Here is a 17,148-nt window from a genome sequence, read left to right on the forward strand (position 1 = left end):
GCAGTCAGCTTTCAGGAATACTGCAAAGAGGAGGAGAAAAGGTCCTCAAAATCATCCCATGCTACTCATTAGGATTAATAGGATTTACTGAGGAAACTTCAACTCTGTCTCAGTTAGCCAGATGGTGGCTGCAGGTGAAATCTTTCCAAGAAGTCAAATCAAATCTCCTTTGAATATGATTACTGGTCTAAGTACAGCTCTCTCTTTATTTAGGTGGCCTAATTCTCCATTTAAAAAATATTTATGAACCGTTTTGATTTGTAGAAACTCTTAGAAGTTTGAGAGGGAGAAAGTCCTGTGACTAGAGAAATTGTCTTTGCCCTATGAATTTCCACTAAGATTTGAATGAGAGATTAAGCCTGACAGGAAGGAAATTACAATATTTTTTCTTTTTTTTCAGTTGCATAGTGAACAAAATAATGGCAGTGTGTCAAAAACAATAGGTTAAGATGAAAAACTGTGTTTGGGGCTGAATCTGTGCAAGCATGAAGCAAAGAGGCACTGAGAAGGACAGATGGTCTCTCTGGAAGCAGGCAGGGAGAGCATGGCCAAGCTGCTTGGACTCACCCACCCTGCAGATAAGGTGAGCAGCCAGACCCAGGGCAGTGCCTGTGCTGGGCAGTGGCAGTTTTGGCAGAGGCACTGTGCTGCAGAGCAAAGCACTGGTTTGCAATTCAGGAGCTATTCACTTGAAATCCCATCTCTTAATCAGGTTGTATCTGCAGACATTCAGCTCATTTTACCCATTTGTGCCATCAAACTGGTAATGTTCTTCTCCTGTGATGGAGATTATACTTTTGTGAGGCACAGAGAAATATGAGTGGTGTAAGAAAGGCCTTGAGGAAACAAGTACCTCTGTTTTAATTGCTGGCACTGGGTGGATCACTGAAAAGAAATATGCTCTACTAATTAAAAGATAAAGGATATAAATATCAAATGCCTTCCTCATTGTATGAGCATCAGTCAGAGAGATGAGTGGAGGCAGGGAACAGTAATGATACACATGTAGGCTGACAGTGCCTATAACTGTAGATTTGAATCTGTTCTATTTACCTTGCTTTCCCAAGGAAGTGAGACTTGTGGAAGTGCACTGTCAGTCTGTCCATCTATCAATATTTCTGTAGTTTCCCTCCAGTAGCTTCTGAACTTGGCTAAATTCTATGAGTTCTGTCAGGAAATCTGTCAAGGCAGAACCCAGAGTTTTCTGGCTGCCCTGGCTTTGGCAAGGACTGCAGTGGGAACTTGAGAGCTCCTTTTCCAGTGTAGTTTGCCATGCAGCTCATCAGCACAGGCACTGTCAGCATGGATGTGTCTCAGACACTGTGTGTGCTGACTCTTCATGAGCAGGGACTTTACAGACATGAGAAAATACAAAAGTAATGGGCATGGGGCTTTCCTGAGTTTGAAGGAGAACTGGAAGCTCTGCAGAGAGGTCATAGCTATTTTGGTGGAATCTGCTGAGGCAGGACACACATCTCTGGGAGACATCACTGGGTCTGGCCTGTTCACTAATTTCCAATCAAGAGGTGCATCTATATAAAGAATACAGATTTAGGAGAAGATTTTATTATAATCCAAACAGAAAATACAACATTATTGTCTTTCAAAGTATTTTGGCATTTGAATCTATTGACTCATGTCTATTGACTGATTCATGGTTGTTGACAAATTCAATGGGCTAAGCCTGCCTTTAATCTACTGCAGTGAAGAAATGATTTAAACTGCTCAAGCCTAACACGGTCAAAATGTTGTTCTTTTACGAAACATTTACAAATTGAAAATCTGATTTTGTATATGGATGTTTGAAAATATTCTTTCTGAATCTGATCTCATACAGATTGAAGGCACATTAAGAGTTCCTTATGACTTCAGAGACAGGTAGATATGTTGCTTTAGAATGAAATATACTACACATAATGAGACATCTGACAGCAACTAAAAAGTTAAATTGTCAAGTTGGTGTGGAACTCCCATGGTTGCAGAAGATATCATTGCTTCAGTAATATTTGCAGAAGCAAATCTCCAGGAGTGGCAGACTGGCCTCAGCTAACAGAGGTACAGGTTAAGACTTGGTTAGAACTGCAAGTGACAAAAGTGTTTTCTCCCTTTTCTAATTTTTAAGAAAAGTGATCATGGACAAACAGAAACTCATACAATGGTTTTGACAGCATTCACATTGTGTGCCACTGATCTTACAAACATCCCTTAAAACTAGTCTGCTACCTGGTTTTTTAAAAAAATATAAATTGGGTTCTGCACTGGCACTTGTGAACAAGTCAGAACTCTTATCTTCACAGGTCACTTATTGTAAGACATGGTCTAGAAACCCATCTCAGGAACCACTATTTACTGGGTATTCTGTAAATACTGCATGTTTGTAAAGTAGTTACTGGCTTAACATTTGTTTTTTGTAACGTAATTGTTTCAGTTAATATATTTGTGTTTGAATTATCACTTTGTTTTCCTTGTAAGCAATTGGACACTGCAAAAATGGACAATTACTTATCTTTCATATGCTAAGGCCACAGACACACTTGCTTATCATAAGATGAATCAATATCCAAAAAACCTAGAGTTGATTCTCACAAAATTTAATTTCACATTTCATAACAGGTCCAGAAATATCCAGGAGGTTATAGAAAGTTTTGTCTTTGAGGTGTGTCTTGTCTCTTCCCATCTACACAATACCAGATGACTCATTTCTTGTAAGTCCTGTTTCTTATCTGCTCCTTGTGTTAAAATAATTTATAATATCTTATAATGAAGGTCATCATCTTCCTTAATAATTAAGTAAGAATTTACTCCATCTCTGTGACCTGGATAAAAAAAAAAAAAAAGCACATTCTAATGTATTTTTGCACTCAAAATGACATTTTGAAAGAAGAGCAAGCTGAATAGTTATTAAAACCAAACTCAGTGTTTGGCACCATGCCACTTATCCAAGCTGCCAGGGAGAGATACTGAAGGCATCCTACAGACCTGAGATAGATCCCAAAAAGTGCCCATCACATGGTTCAGACCTCCAAGCCTCCTACCACCATTACCCCACCTTCTTTATGACTCCAGAGCAACCACCCATTCTAAACATGGTTCCTGTGTGTACCTTCAACAGCTTTAGTTCTCATGCCATGACTGACAGTGCTGGACTTTTTTTTTTAATGTGCAGTAAAGTTTCAGTGTAACACTGTGTAACATTTAAGAATTTTAGTTTAGCTTAATAATTTTCTTCTGTATGGAAATTTTCCAGGCTGTTTTTACCCTCCAAAGAAAAAGAAGCATCAACATTTAAAGTATTTATTTTCCTCCTCCAAAAATTTACATTACACTTCCAGTTGTAGAATCTCCAAATCTAGATTAAGTTTTGTCCTCAGCAACTTAAATTGTGCAAACATTTTATTCAAGGGAAAAAGCTGTTAACCACTTTTGGCTTATCTAGCAATTAACAAATCTGTAGTAAATCAGCCAGAGTTACAAAATCAAGCTCGAGGCTTAGAAGGCTACTGAAACAATACCAAAAAGAAACCCATTTAAAAATGCATGCAAGTGGAAAACCCTGTTATAAAGCATAGTAAGTTTGGAATTTTTTCCCTTGATTCTTCTCAAATCAAGTGATTTCTTCTCATAGTAAACTGTTTCAGAAAAAAGATTGATACTGAGGCATGCACTGTACTCATGTAATATTCATGCTAATATTCACCTGGGCTTTATCACTCTTTGCAGTGTTGATGCCCACAAATGCAGGCATAGATGATAAAACCCAATATCTGAGTAAGAAGCTGGTCAGGATTGACTGAAGTTGTTGATGACTCTAGATTTCATAACAATTAGAGAAAGGATTAAGGGATTAATGTGTGCTAATCTTGTTATCTATGAGGTCCTGAAGCTGAAAATTTTATATTGAAGCTAAACTGGGATAATGTGTGAGGCTGAACTCACACTTTGTAATAAACTCTGGGTAATGGCAGCATAACACTTAGTTTTGTCACCTTCATTTTGATGATTAATTACAAATCCTTCAAATAAAAGAATATACTGTGCAGTGTATAACCCAAGGCACAGACTTCTAGATCCTTGTGCTATGCAGTATGTCCCCTGCAATTGCTGTCTGCCTGCAAAGATAGCCTTGCTTAGAATCCAAAAACATAAACTGTGGAAAAGAGGCAGATTCTGTGGAAACATGAAAACCTAGAATGAAAGCCTGAAGTAAGTTCAGAATAAGAAAGACTGCTTTATACTTGATTTCAACTTTTTCTATTAAATTTATGCAATTCCTATAATTATTATCACTAAGAATTCTGGTAGAATTCTTGGTATTCCAAAGTAATGAGTTGTTCATTTTCACTTTCTATTTTTGATATCTGCATAACACAAATGTTCAGCATAGAGGATTAGGAATTAATTAAAAATTTAAAATTAAATAAAATCAAAATTTTTGCAGTCTTGTCATCTCCGGATTGGAGTTTTAATAAGGAAGACACTAGCATGCTGCTTCAAAAGAGGTTTTGTTGCTAAGAAATGAAACCATTACTTTTAATTTCAACTATATTTCCAGTATTTCCCAGCTGTAGACTATGAAGAGTTGTGTTGCAGAGGTGCTGTCCTTTCTTATGAATTTCATCTCTATTATCCTGTGAGTGAAAAATGAGCTGTTGTGACCCAACCAAGTGCCCAGTGAAAGGAGGTGGCACAGGCAGTGTTGCCAGCCCCTGCTGGCCTCCTACATCAGACAGGAAGGCGACTCCAGTGAGAGGAGGGCAGGGACAGGAGGCATTTAGGGAGCCCTGTGAAGAATACAGTCCTCTGGATGGCCAAGGCTGGCTTCCCCTCGTGTCCCAGTTTTGGGTAGGATGTGTGGGAGGAATGTGGAAGCAGGGCTGCTGATTTGGAATTGGATCACCACTTTCTGCTATATTGTGTTTCTCTGTACGAACACCTGCTTTAAATTCTAAAGGGACATTTAGTCCTTAGCATTTTTAAAGTGTGCCACACTGTGATTTGCTTGCTTCAGCGGGACTTCACTCACAGCTATTTTGCACAGTCAGAGAAATTTAGAGTAACAGATGAAAAAAGGAAATCTCTTGGGGGATGGGAGAGTGTCCTTTTTTCCTCATTAGATGCATTATTTATTATGGCAGAGACTCTTCCATTTTGGAATAAATCTTTAAAATTTCTAATCTTGTTTTCTATTGATTCAGTTTAAAAGTGGTTCCTTTTATAGGTAAATCTCAAAGAAATGTCTTCCTGTTCCTTTCTGGACTTTTATATCATTAGGATTTTCTTCTTCTGCTGGTGAAGGTAATGTTTCCAACCTGTACAAGTCAAATACGGATCCTGTATCTCAGCACATTTGTGTAGTGGCTGACCTGGACACTAGGTGCCCACTGAGCTCCTCTATCACTGCCCTTCCCAGTGGGATATGGGAGAGGAAAATTAGATGGAAAACAACCAGTGAGTTGAGATAAGGCAGTGTACTAGTGCAAGAAAAAAGCAAAACTTTGTGGGCACATATGCAAAGAAAAAACTTAATCTCTACTTCCCATTGGTAGCTCAGCCACTTGCTGGGAAACAGGGTTTCAGCACTCATAGCAAGTGCTGCAGAGGGCAAACACTGTTAAAAATGAGAAAAAACAAAATAACATCATCACAACAAAAAAAAAAAAAAAAAAAAAAAAGGATAATTTAAAAAAAAATCCACCCCTTGACCCATCACCACAATCACAACAAAGATTACCCCTGATCATTATACTCTCTAGCTTTGTTCAGGGCTTGTTTTGCCCATTACCTCCCCCTGTCACTACCTTTATTTCAAAATCCTCATGCTTTGCCCACATCCTGTGTCAAAATGACTGTACTGAGTTGGTGTCAGTTGGTTCCAGGCACCCACCAAAGCCTCTCTATCACTCCCCTCCACAACTGGACTAGTGACAGAAAATTAAAATGAGTTAATGAGTTAAGGACTGGGTGAGAACACTCACCAAATACCATAATGGGGAAAACAGGCTAAAATTAGAGATATTAATTGAATTTATTGCCAACAAAATCAGAGCAGGTTAATAAGAAATAAAACAAAATCTTAGAAACACCTTCTTCCCACCTCCTTCCTAACACTGTAGGGAGACAGAGAAAGGAGGTTATGGTCAGTTCATCATACATAGTTTTGTTTCTCCCATTAGTCAGGGAGAGGAGCCCTTCCCCTGCTCTGCCCTTGGGTCCCTCTGTGGCAGACAGCTCTCCATTAACTTCTCAAACATGAGTCCATCCCACAGGCAAGAGTTCTCTGCAAACTTCTCCAACATGAGCCCATACCACGGGCAAGAGTCCTCCCCAAACTGCTGCCTAGTGGGCCACTCCTTCATGGGTACATTTCTTCAAGGACAGGCTGGTCTAGTGTGGGCTCCTCTCTCCATGGATCTCCCACGGGATCACAGCCTCCTCTCAGGCATCCATGCTCTGGCATGGGCTCCTCCATGGGCTGCAGGTGCATCTCTGTACCCACATTTTCCTCTGTGTGCTGCAGGGGCACAGCAGCTTCACCATGGTGTGCCCATGGACTGCAGAGGAATCCCAGCCCTGGTGCCTGGAGCACCTCCTGCCCTCCTTCACCACTGACCTGGGTGTCTGCAGAGTTGTTCCTCTCACCTATTCTCACCCTGCTCTTGTCTGGCTGCAATTTCATATGTGCAATAACTATTTTTTCTTCTTCTTAAATATGATATCAAAGAGGCATTACCACCATTTCTAATTGTCCCAGCCTTGACCAGTGGCACCTTTTGTTTGGAGATGACAGAGACTGGCTTTGTCAGACATGGAGGAAGCTCCCAGCAGCTTCTCACAGAACCCCCCCTGTAGCCCCCCCCGCTACCAAAGCTTGATAATACAAACCAAATACAAGATGAAAATGATGGATATGCTTGTTTGAGTGTGATTTTTAAGTACACTCATTTGCAAATGTTAAAACCCACTGATTTCACTGGGATGCTAAATGGTGAGTGACCTCAACAGATGAAAGAAGCTCACACTATGGGAGCAGAGAGAACCTCTCTCTACAAAATTTTGAAACAACTCTGTGGAAAGACTACTGAACAATTTCTGCAGATTACCATGAATAAATAGAAGGTTTTCTATTTCTTGTGGAGAATTCCTAACCCTGAGTCTCCCATGGCCCCTGCCTGCTGCTGGGACAGACGTGCATATCCGGTGATGACCTGCACATCCCTAAGATTCAGAGGACTGCATATTTCATCTGAAGCCTAAAAGGCTTACAAAATCTTCTGCATTTGCCTTAAAACAAAAAATTGGAATTTTGGATTCTTGGAAACTCCGGTTTAAAAAATAAACTTTATTGGAACCAGTTATTTGAATTAGGTAATGGGCTGTGCTGGATCAATGGGTCTTTCAGCAGATCAGACCTGAAGCAATGAAGAAACATTTCTAAAAGAACTTTAATAATTTATTGGAATTTTCTCCAGATTATATTAAAAACTTCTAGATGGAGTCTCTCAGACATGTGCCAGTGAATCATTAAAACAAAGAGAAACTCATGCTTAAAAGAATGTGCTCCAGTTAGATCTGGGTCAGCTTTTCACTTCTGGAGTACAGAGCAGTGCTTCATCCACCCTGAAATATCTGAAAAAAGGCATCAGTGACAGAACCTTGTGGTTGGTTAGTGAGCTACATAATAAGTTACTTTTCTTCTCAGTCCAGGCTCTTCACAGCCTGCTCCTACTCTACTGTTCCTACCAGACTGCATATGAGCCTCTGAGCGATTTACTGCCCTTGTGGGCCACTTGCTTTTCAAACAAAGTTCCTTTGTTCTTTCTCTCTTGCTGGAATGAAGCTCACATAGATATTCTTAAGGTCAGTTTTTTTTTCCAAAATGTTTATTTCCAGTAATATCTAAGAACTTTAGTCTGACTGTGTGTGTTAATTATTAGTTACCAACATTGTCTCACTGTTTTTTAAATTTCTTTCCTGGGTTTATCTACCTCTTGTCTGTTGCTTTAGATTGCCAAGTACCTTTGAAATCAAGTGTCTTTTAATTTCTTTACTTGTTTGGAAATTCATAAAACAGAATCTAGAACACTAAATTGCATGAATATATATTGCAGTCACAATCACAAATGTAAACATCATACCCTTGCAATGTGCTGTATTTTGTGATTATGTATTTCCAGAATGTTGGTCTGAAGACCAGCTCAGAATTAAACCACAGTGTTTTGCTAATTTTCTTAATCCTTATTTTAATTATAATTCTCAAGATTCTTCCTAAAAAAATGTGCAAACTGTCTGCAGCAGACATTTAGATCTTTGCTCAAAGCCAGAGAAATCCTCTTAGACCTAATTCTCCTTTAAAAAGAGGAACTAATGAGCAAACACAATCCTTCTGGATTTAATATACATGACTCTACCCCTGCTGAGAGATAGGTTCCCTAGCTACAGCTTGCCAGACCAAATAACTAGAATCATAGGAGATCCTGAGTTGAAAAGAATCCACAGGAATCATCAAAGTTCAACTCCTGGCCCTGCACAGAAGAGTCCCAGGTGTCACACCTTGTACCTGAGAGCATTGTCCAGAAGTTTCTTGAACTTTGTCAGGCTTGATGCTGTGACTTCCCTGGGCAGGTGTTCCAGTGCCCAGCCCCTCTCTGGGGGAAGAATCTTTTCCTAGTTTCCAATCTAAACCTCCCCTGACACAACCTCAGGTCATTCCCTTGGATCCTGTCACTGGCACCAGACAGAATCAGTGCCTGTCCCTCTTATTGCCCTCACAAGGAATTTGTAACTGCAGTGAGCTCTCCCCTCAGTCTCCCCTTCCCCAGGCTGGACAGACCAAGTGCCCTCAGCCATCTCTTTATGGCTCCCCTGTGCCTGCTGAGGCTCTGCTTCTGTCTTTCCATGGTTTTCACATTGGTGCTCATGTTTGTCCTCAAGTCACCTGGATTCTGGGATTCCTCAGCCAAACTGAGAGGCTCATGCAGAGCACTCTGTGACCCTGCCACCTCTGGGGCAGAGCTGGGATCTCTCCTTTGAAGCAGGGGATCCAGCCTGCCCAAGCAGCTGGGAACATCCATGAGCCCTGAATGTTGTGATCAGCAAACCTTGCCAGCCACTCAGCTCAACTACAGACTTTTCTTGTGCTGTTTGTATTTGTGATTGCTCTGCACAATTTGTAAGGCCAGAGTAAGATGTACTTCTAGCTTTCAGTCTGGGGACAAGATTTTTTTTAAGAAAAAGCCTTCTTTAAAATATGGTTTATAACTTGCTGTGACAGTGTTTATGTCCAGTACAGTATCTTATCAAGCCTTGATGAAAACTGCTGCCTCTCCACATGTTGACTAATGAGAAAGCTTTACTCAACTTTGGAGATCACATGCTGCTGATTTGTTAAGACTGGGCAGGATTTAGGCATAGTACCACTGCCTGGGTGTCTGTAATTATATGGTTGTTGAAGAAGCATTAGCAGTGACATTCTGAAAGCCTGCAGCTGCTACCAAAAATGAAGCACTTGCATTACTTTCAGTCCAGTACTCTGAAACTAGAACTAACCCTCTCAATCCCACTCCTTACTGAGCACACATGCAACTCCTCTTGTTTGGGGGCAAAAGACACCTGAAATGGATGATCTCTGTGTTGAGACACTGCATCCACATCAGCTCACATGAGAGATCCTAACAGGAGAGGAATGAAAACACAACCTGGCTGCAGCACAGGAGTGTAACTTCCCTTTGCCCATGGAAGTGCTAGGGAGAAACTGCAGGACTGTTCAGCACTGTGGAGCCACCAGTGTTGCAGCAGGGTAGGTGAAAAGGAGTCAGTGACAGGGGCTATGGTCTTTTCAGCCTCCCCTTGGAAATCGTGTTTGTATTTCACTCTTCAGAAAATGTACAATAGCAGAGGTTATTTGCATGGAGATTCAGCATGGGTACTATTATGTAAGTATGTGCTGTCTTCCCTCTAACCTAAATTTCACTTACAGAGAAAATACAGAAGAATTGCAGATACACATGAATAAAAATATCCAAGTGTCTTCAGCAATCTCAGCACTACTAGGTTTTTGTCAGCCTCCCCAGACTCTTGATTTCATCTTCCTTTCCATTCTTTGGCTATCCTTTGGCTGTTCTCCTGTCCTGTTTGCTGGGGCAGAGTTACTCAGAACAGGCCTTATTCTGTTACAACTTTCTACACCTTTTTCATCATCCTTAAAGCTTCCCCTAAGGATTACTGAGATTTAATGCATTTTTAAAATTTACTATCAGCTTGACATGCAGACTCAAAAACGTGATTCTTGCAGCTGAACCACCCCTTGTAGTCATCTTCAACTGACTGTGGAGAAAGATAGTCCTCTTCACAGTTTTAAGAGTTGATAATTCTGTGACAAGGCTTCTGTGCAGCATGTGACAGCTCCTCTAAGCCAATGGCTGATTTAGTCCATGGGGAAGCATTCAGTATTATAGAGCTTTTATAAAAACAGTCATATTTTTTGGCTTATAGATAGATAGGTAGACAGATAGATAGATTTTCTGCTGTCAAAAAAACACTAAGAAAAGGATAATTTTTTTTTTACAGATTTATTCAGGAGAGAATGATTTTAACAATTGTTTAAAGACAGATTCTATGAGGCAGAAATTCAAAGCTCATTATTTTTTTCAAAGACTTTCAACAAGTATGAAGGACCATGGCAGTAGAAGCTGATAAATCACACTCTGAGTCAGTCTTTGAGCAGTCAATCCATCATTCTGTATGGAGCATGTTCCATGGCCATTTTGCATCCCTCAAAAAATATGCTAGCTAGGTTGCAAATAATGGACTGATCAATTCAAATTATTGCAATAAAAAGTTAGTTCTGCATCCACTACATTTTTTTTGTGAAAAAGCCCTTTCCCAAATTTTGTATCATTACTTTTTAAGAGCAAATCTAGTTCAATAAAAGGATAAGATCAGCAATTTTTTCACTCTTTCTATTATTTATCTACACTGGTCTGTAGTGTTTACTGCATTTTAGATGGAGGCATGTCCATGTTATATAAATTGTCCCAATCTCTGCTGACTGATGAAATGAGTTCCTTTATCCAGAAGACGAAAGAAAAGAAGAAAAATTTCCTCCCTCACTTTCACTTGATTTTCACCAATGTTTTAATTTATTAAGGAGAAGAGCTTTATATATCACAGCAAAATCAAACTGTAAGTGTAATCTAATGGCCACACATTTTCTGATAAGCAAATATTTAGTGTACTTAAATTTATGTGTCTTTCCCAGTTTATTCAGGACATCTCATGCAGAAAGCACTCACTGTTTTGGTGGGAGGCAAATAAATTCATTCAAGCTCCATTATGGACCTTCAATGAAGTATAATACTATTACTACCATTTCTCCTTGTATAGAGAGGATACTCAATTAATGTTCTCTTCTACCTGCATTTCCTTTGGGTAAGTGCTTTCTGTTAAAAACCAATCAAAAATATTAACCAGCCTTGAGATGTTAAGTATAGTGTTCCAATCTGTCACTAAAATGGCAATGTTGGGCAGTAGCAAACCTGCAATTTTCAAAGCTGGATGGTGCATAGAACAAAGTCATGTGAAATCCTAAATTATGAGTAGGCATTCATTGCCTTCAGTGAACCTTGGAAGCTGCTGGAGTACTGTAAACATGAATCATTACAGTTATAATGTAAAAAACAACATTTAAAATATTTCTCCCCTCTGAATAAAACATTTTCATCTTTTCCAGGAAGACACACATTTTAAAAGTCTCTTTACACTTGCTAAAGCTTCCAGAAATGTAAAAATACCTTTAAGATCACCTAATTAACTTTGTCACTTTCTCTTACAACTGAAAAAAACCCAACAAAAGAAAGGAATAAAAATAATAATAAAAAAAGCCTGCAGCCTGTTAGTCTTCTCTTCAAACAACTGGTATCTTCACTGCTTCAGTGACTTGGAAAATTGTGAAGCTATCTAGCTGAACCTCTACATGTCCTGTTTACAGACCAGTTGGGTTTTAGACTCTTCTAGTATTTAGATTGAATTTCACTTGCCCTTTATATATAGTAGAGACAAATACTGATGTAATCTTAAGTAATTAGGTAAAGTCTTTTAAAGAGAAGACATTATTTTAGCAATTTCATTAAATAAGGGAAATTCACATTCTTCATTTCAATGTAGACCATTTTTTCTTGAGAAATCCCTTTTCCCAATATCAGAATTGCTCATCATTAAAGGTGAGTTTTGGGAGGCAGGATCCTGCTTCAGCCCAGTTTTCCTTTCCTGTGTCCTCAGACTCTTATTCTGCTGGTGGAGCTCTTTGCTCTCCTATGGGATGGCCCAGCCCCATCCTGGCCCACTTCCAGCAGAGAGGCAGGTGAAATGCCAGGAAAACCCTTCCCATGGAAAGCTGACATAGTTAACACAAGGAGCCACCGAGTCAAAGCATGTAATGTAATTCAGAAGATTGACCTGCCCCAAGTCTCAAGGCAGGATCAGTACTATCTGTAATTTTCTTGACAATTTTAAAACAATGTAGGTTGGGAGGGACCCCACTCAGACTCTCACCTGAGGTGTGCTGACTTCAGCTCTGGCTAAAAATTTGTAATGCCTGGCAGAGACAGTAACTCCATCCTGACTGTTTATGCCAGGGTTTTACTGTCCCCACTTGTACACATTCTTCTTAACAAATAACCTAATTAATTAATAAAACCATAGAAAGTTTATGACCTTTTCTGTCTTGATCCAAGAAATCACTGTTGACAGGAGAGGGAAAAAAAAAATCTGTTTTTCATTCTATGAGAACAGCCAGTTCCACACAATGTAGGCCAAAGCTTGCCAGGCTTAGACATTTCTTAATCTTCTGTACTCATGAGGGCTGGATATCAGTGGAGATTTCATTATAATTAATTCCCATTATTTTGTAACAATATGTTTTAATTTCATACATATTTACTTGCTGGAACTTTCTGTTATTCTCTCTTAACATTATAGATACATATTCTAGCTCTGTAAGTTACCTTTGATAATTATTACCATTTTTGGGATTAAGTTGCCCAAAGTATATGTGTGGTTTGTATTTCAGGCTGTTTGGTAGGCCAGCAGAAGATTTTGACTTACATTTGGAACAGTATGCAGGTTAGTTTGTAGGAATGCAAAAAGAAAAGAAAAAATTTCATATGACAGTTATTACATGTAATTATGAGGATATACTTGACAAATTTTTGGTGTAATTTTAAAATATGACAGCTTGTAGGTTTTCTGATCTATCATTAGTTGAGTGGATTAATAGTTACAACTGCAACTCACATTCACCTGCCTTCCTTCCTTAATGATTTTGCATATTTTTTTCCTCTCCAGGACCATAAAGAACTTTGCAGAGTGCTGCTAGAAAAATTATGCCTAGTAAGAGGAACATATTTGAACTGAAAACAAATTAATTATAACAAATTTCCAAATATGGATTCCCTGATTTTTTTTCTTTCCGTTATGCTTGTTGTCGAATTGTGATTTTATATTTTCTTCTAAAAATAGGGTTGTGATCTCTTACTGAGTAGGACTGCAGAATAATAAGTGATATGCTGGATCCATCATACCAGTCACCCTCCCACTGCAGAGGCACTCAGAAGTTACAGGAGGGAGCACAAAGACATGAAGTAAAAATACCTTATGGACTAAGTGACTGGTTAGTTGTCAAGGTGACTGTGATGTTAAAGTTGGCCCTGCAGCCTCACCAGTGTAAATACACAGGTACAATTTCAGTTTTACTTATGAGGAAAGGATAAAACTTTGGATCTGCAGTGCAATCCTGCTTTATTTGGCTGGATTTGTGGAGAGTAGATATACTGTAGCTGCAGCAGTTTTAATAATGATATTTATATATTGACCTCAATATTTTACCCCAGTTGGAATACATGCTGAGCAAAGGAAATCTGACAAGTGCCAATCCAGAAAAGCCTACAAAACGTGGCTTTTGCTTAACTTATGGTGAGCCAGACACAGCAGGTGTTGTGGTCCTAAGTATGTAGACTGAGAGAACCTTTCTAAATTATAATTGGTGGGGCATGTGCTTTTTACACCAAAGAAACTGTTGTGTTGTAATTTTTCTCTTCAAGTAATTTGATAACATCAAATTGGGGAAGTTTATTATTATCTTTGTTTCATTTGAAAGTGTTTCCATAATACAATTTCCAGGGTGTTGCACTGTTAAGTTTTCTGCAATCATGGATATTTTTTTTTTTAACTAAGAACCTCTTTGAAAGCTGACTTGGAGTGGTCAACATCTATTTATCAAGATCTTATGGATAAACAGTTCTAAAGTTTTTCTAAAGTAATTCAGTGCAATAGTATTTGAAATGGCCCCCAGAAGTAACAGAATCATAGAATCCTAGAATGGTTTGGATTGTAATGGGACATAAAGATCACAAAGTTCTCATCCCTTGCAATTGGTGGGGACATCTTCCACTATACCAGGTTGCTCTGAGCCCTATCCAACCTGGCCTTGAACACTGTCAGGGATGGGGCATTCACAGCTTCTCTAGGCAACCTGTTCCAGTGTCTCACTACCCTGACAGTAAAGAACTTCTTCCTAACATCTCATTTAAACCTACCCTGTTTCAGTCTAAAGCTATTCCCCTTGTCCTGTTATGCCACTGTAAAAAGTCCCTCTCCAGCTGCCTTGCAGAAAATGCTCACCAGCTCCCCACAGCCTTTTCCTCTCCAGGCAGAAAAGCCCCCTCTCTCTTGGACTGTCACCACAGGAGAGGTTCTCCAGCTCTCTGATCATCTCCATGGCCTCCTCTTGACTTGCTCCAATGGATCCATGCCCCTCTTATTTTGGGGGCCTCATGGCTGGATGCAGCTCTCCAGGTGGGGTCTGACAAGGAGCACAGGGGGAGAGTCACCTCCCTCCACCTGCTGCTCACACTTCTGATGCAGCCCTGAATATTGTTGTCTTCTGGGCTGCAAGCTCACACTGATGGGTCATACCAAGCCTCTTGTCCACCAGGACTCCTGAGTTGTCCTCAGGGCTGCTCTCAATCCAGTCTCCACCCAAACTGCACTGCTAACTCAAAAGTTAGCAGAAGTTATTAGAATGTCCTAACTCAGTTGCAGGATCTTATACCTGGCCTTTTTGAATAGTGCAAATTAAATAGTCTGTTATATTTAAACTCCAATCTAGCACACACAAATGTTAGTAAAAGTGTTTCAGGTGGTTTCAGCATGCATTGAATCAAGTGCCAGCAGTCCAGGAACGTCAGGTGCTGTAGGCAGACATTGCTTTGGGAAGCTCTGTTAGAAAGACTGGGCTGTGGTGCTCATCCTTCATGAGAATTCTGTGCTCTGAGGCAGGAGTTTGACATGTGCCTCATACAATTGCTGTTGCAGGAACGGGGTGCCCTGGCTGCCTGACAGTCACACCAGCAGAGGTTCTGAAAAACAAGATCGCTGGAGTTTTCCCTCTGTCCCTTGATGGACAAGGGTATCACTCTTAGGTCAGTGTGGAATGAACTCTGCAGCCAAGCCAGCCCAGTTTGGGTTGACTATTTGGTCTGCAGTTTACAGCAGGGAAGGGATGGATACAGCAGAATCCACCAAAGGACTTTTATGAGGTGAATGAAATGAATGAAAATTCTGTACAATGTAACCTCACAATAATTCCCCCTGGATCATGTTCCAAAACAGTATCCTTCACATAGCAACTTACTTGCTGCTTGCCACTATGTAACTTTAGAATCATTTAACTATGCTGCTTTCCTTTATTTATGGTTCAGTAGTCAAAAGAAAATTAACTGGTGTCTCTGCAGTGTACCAATATTTGTGCTTTGCTTAATGCTCCATATAATAATTGCATTTCCTAAGATAACATTTAAGATAATTCACAGAAAGCTGTCAGGTAATAATGAGAACTTTGCACTGGAGATACTCAATTACATGTTAGAATATTTAATTTATGTCAAATGTTGCTCTTCATTTACTTTTTGAGTCTAAAATTAATGTGCTAGCTGCAATTCTAAAGGTAGAAGGAAAAGGAGTTAAGTAATCCCTTTTCAAAGTTCCTCTTTGTTTTGTGTGTGCCCTTGTATCATATATAAAAAAGCTCTCCTCCAAAATAAAACATTATTGAGAGTCTTCTATAAGGTCTAGACTAGTCAGATGAATTTTTGGCTGAGCAATTAGTTTTGTTTCTTGTCTTCTAACTATTTATTCATGAGCAAGTGCAGACATATGATGCAAGGAAAGGCACATGCATCTTTTCCATGACAGTGACATTGGGTCTGCACTTTCCTAGGTTGTCTCATGTAAAGAGGAAAGAAATAAAAATAATAGGTTCAGACTAAAAAGATAAAACAGATTTAATAACGTTCTTATATGTACAACAATTTCTATTCATAGCACAACCATATCAGTTAAAACAGTCGAGGTATTTGAAAAACTTCCATGGATTATTACTTTTCTATTGCAGTTTTACTTAATTTAAAATAAACAACAGAAGTAAATTGTGAATTTCCCTATTTAAGGCTTATATAACCCCATAGGATAGTTCTGTGTTTAGGAAGATGGTTAAAACGAGAACTTGTTCTGTGCCCAGTAAAGAAATCTATGAAAATATAATCTAAAAGATGTTGGAGAGAGGATACTTTGCTTCCAAGTTATTATTCATGGCTTTTCAATGAAAGCAGCAGTGCACCAAGGCACAAACAGTGCCCTTTGGGTCACAGAGAACCATGCAGTGGTGAGGGTGAAGGCTGGGTGTCTGTCTTGGCTGTTCATTCCCAATCTTTCCATCATTTGAAGATCTGTTCTCAAAAATTCAGGTACAAGGAAGAGCTCAGTCACATCTGTAAAGTGTCTGAGCTGAGCTCAAAATGAGATGGGCTTTGCTACAGGTACTGTTGTTGTGCTTTTAGCAGTTTATCTCCAGGTGTGTTCAGGAAGGTGAATTTTCCTCAATCCTTTCTCTTACTCTATTAGCATATTCTGCAAGCTCAGCACCAGGAATTGTGGTGCAGAAGCCAAGTTTTTGCTGGGAGAGGAATAGCACCACTCATTGTCTTGCTGATCTAAAGCTATAGTGTGTATGATCTGTAAATTTTTTTTGTTTATTTATAGATTATAATTTTAGAAGTTTGTAATATATTATTTAGTAGCCTCAGAACTCATAGT

The sequence above is a fragment of the Erithacus rubecula genome, assembly GCF_903797595.1.
Source record: "Erithacus rubecula genome assembly, chromosome: 3".
Taxonomy (NCBI): Eukaryota; Metazoa; Chordata; class Aves; order Passeriformes; family Muscicapidae; genus Erithacus; species Erithacus rubecula.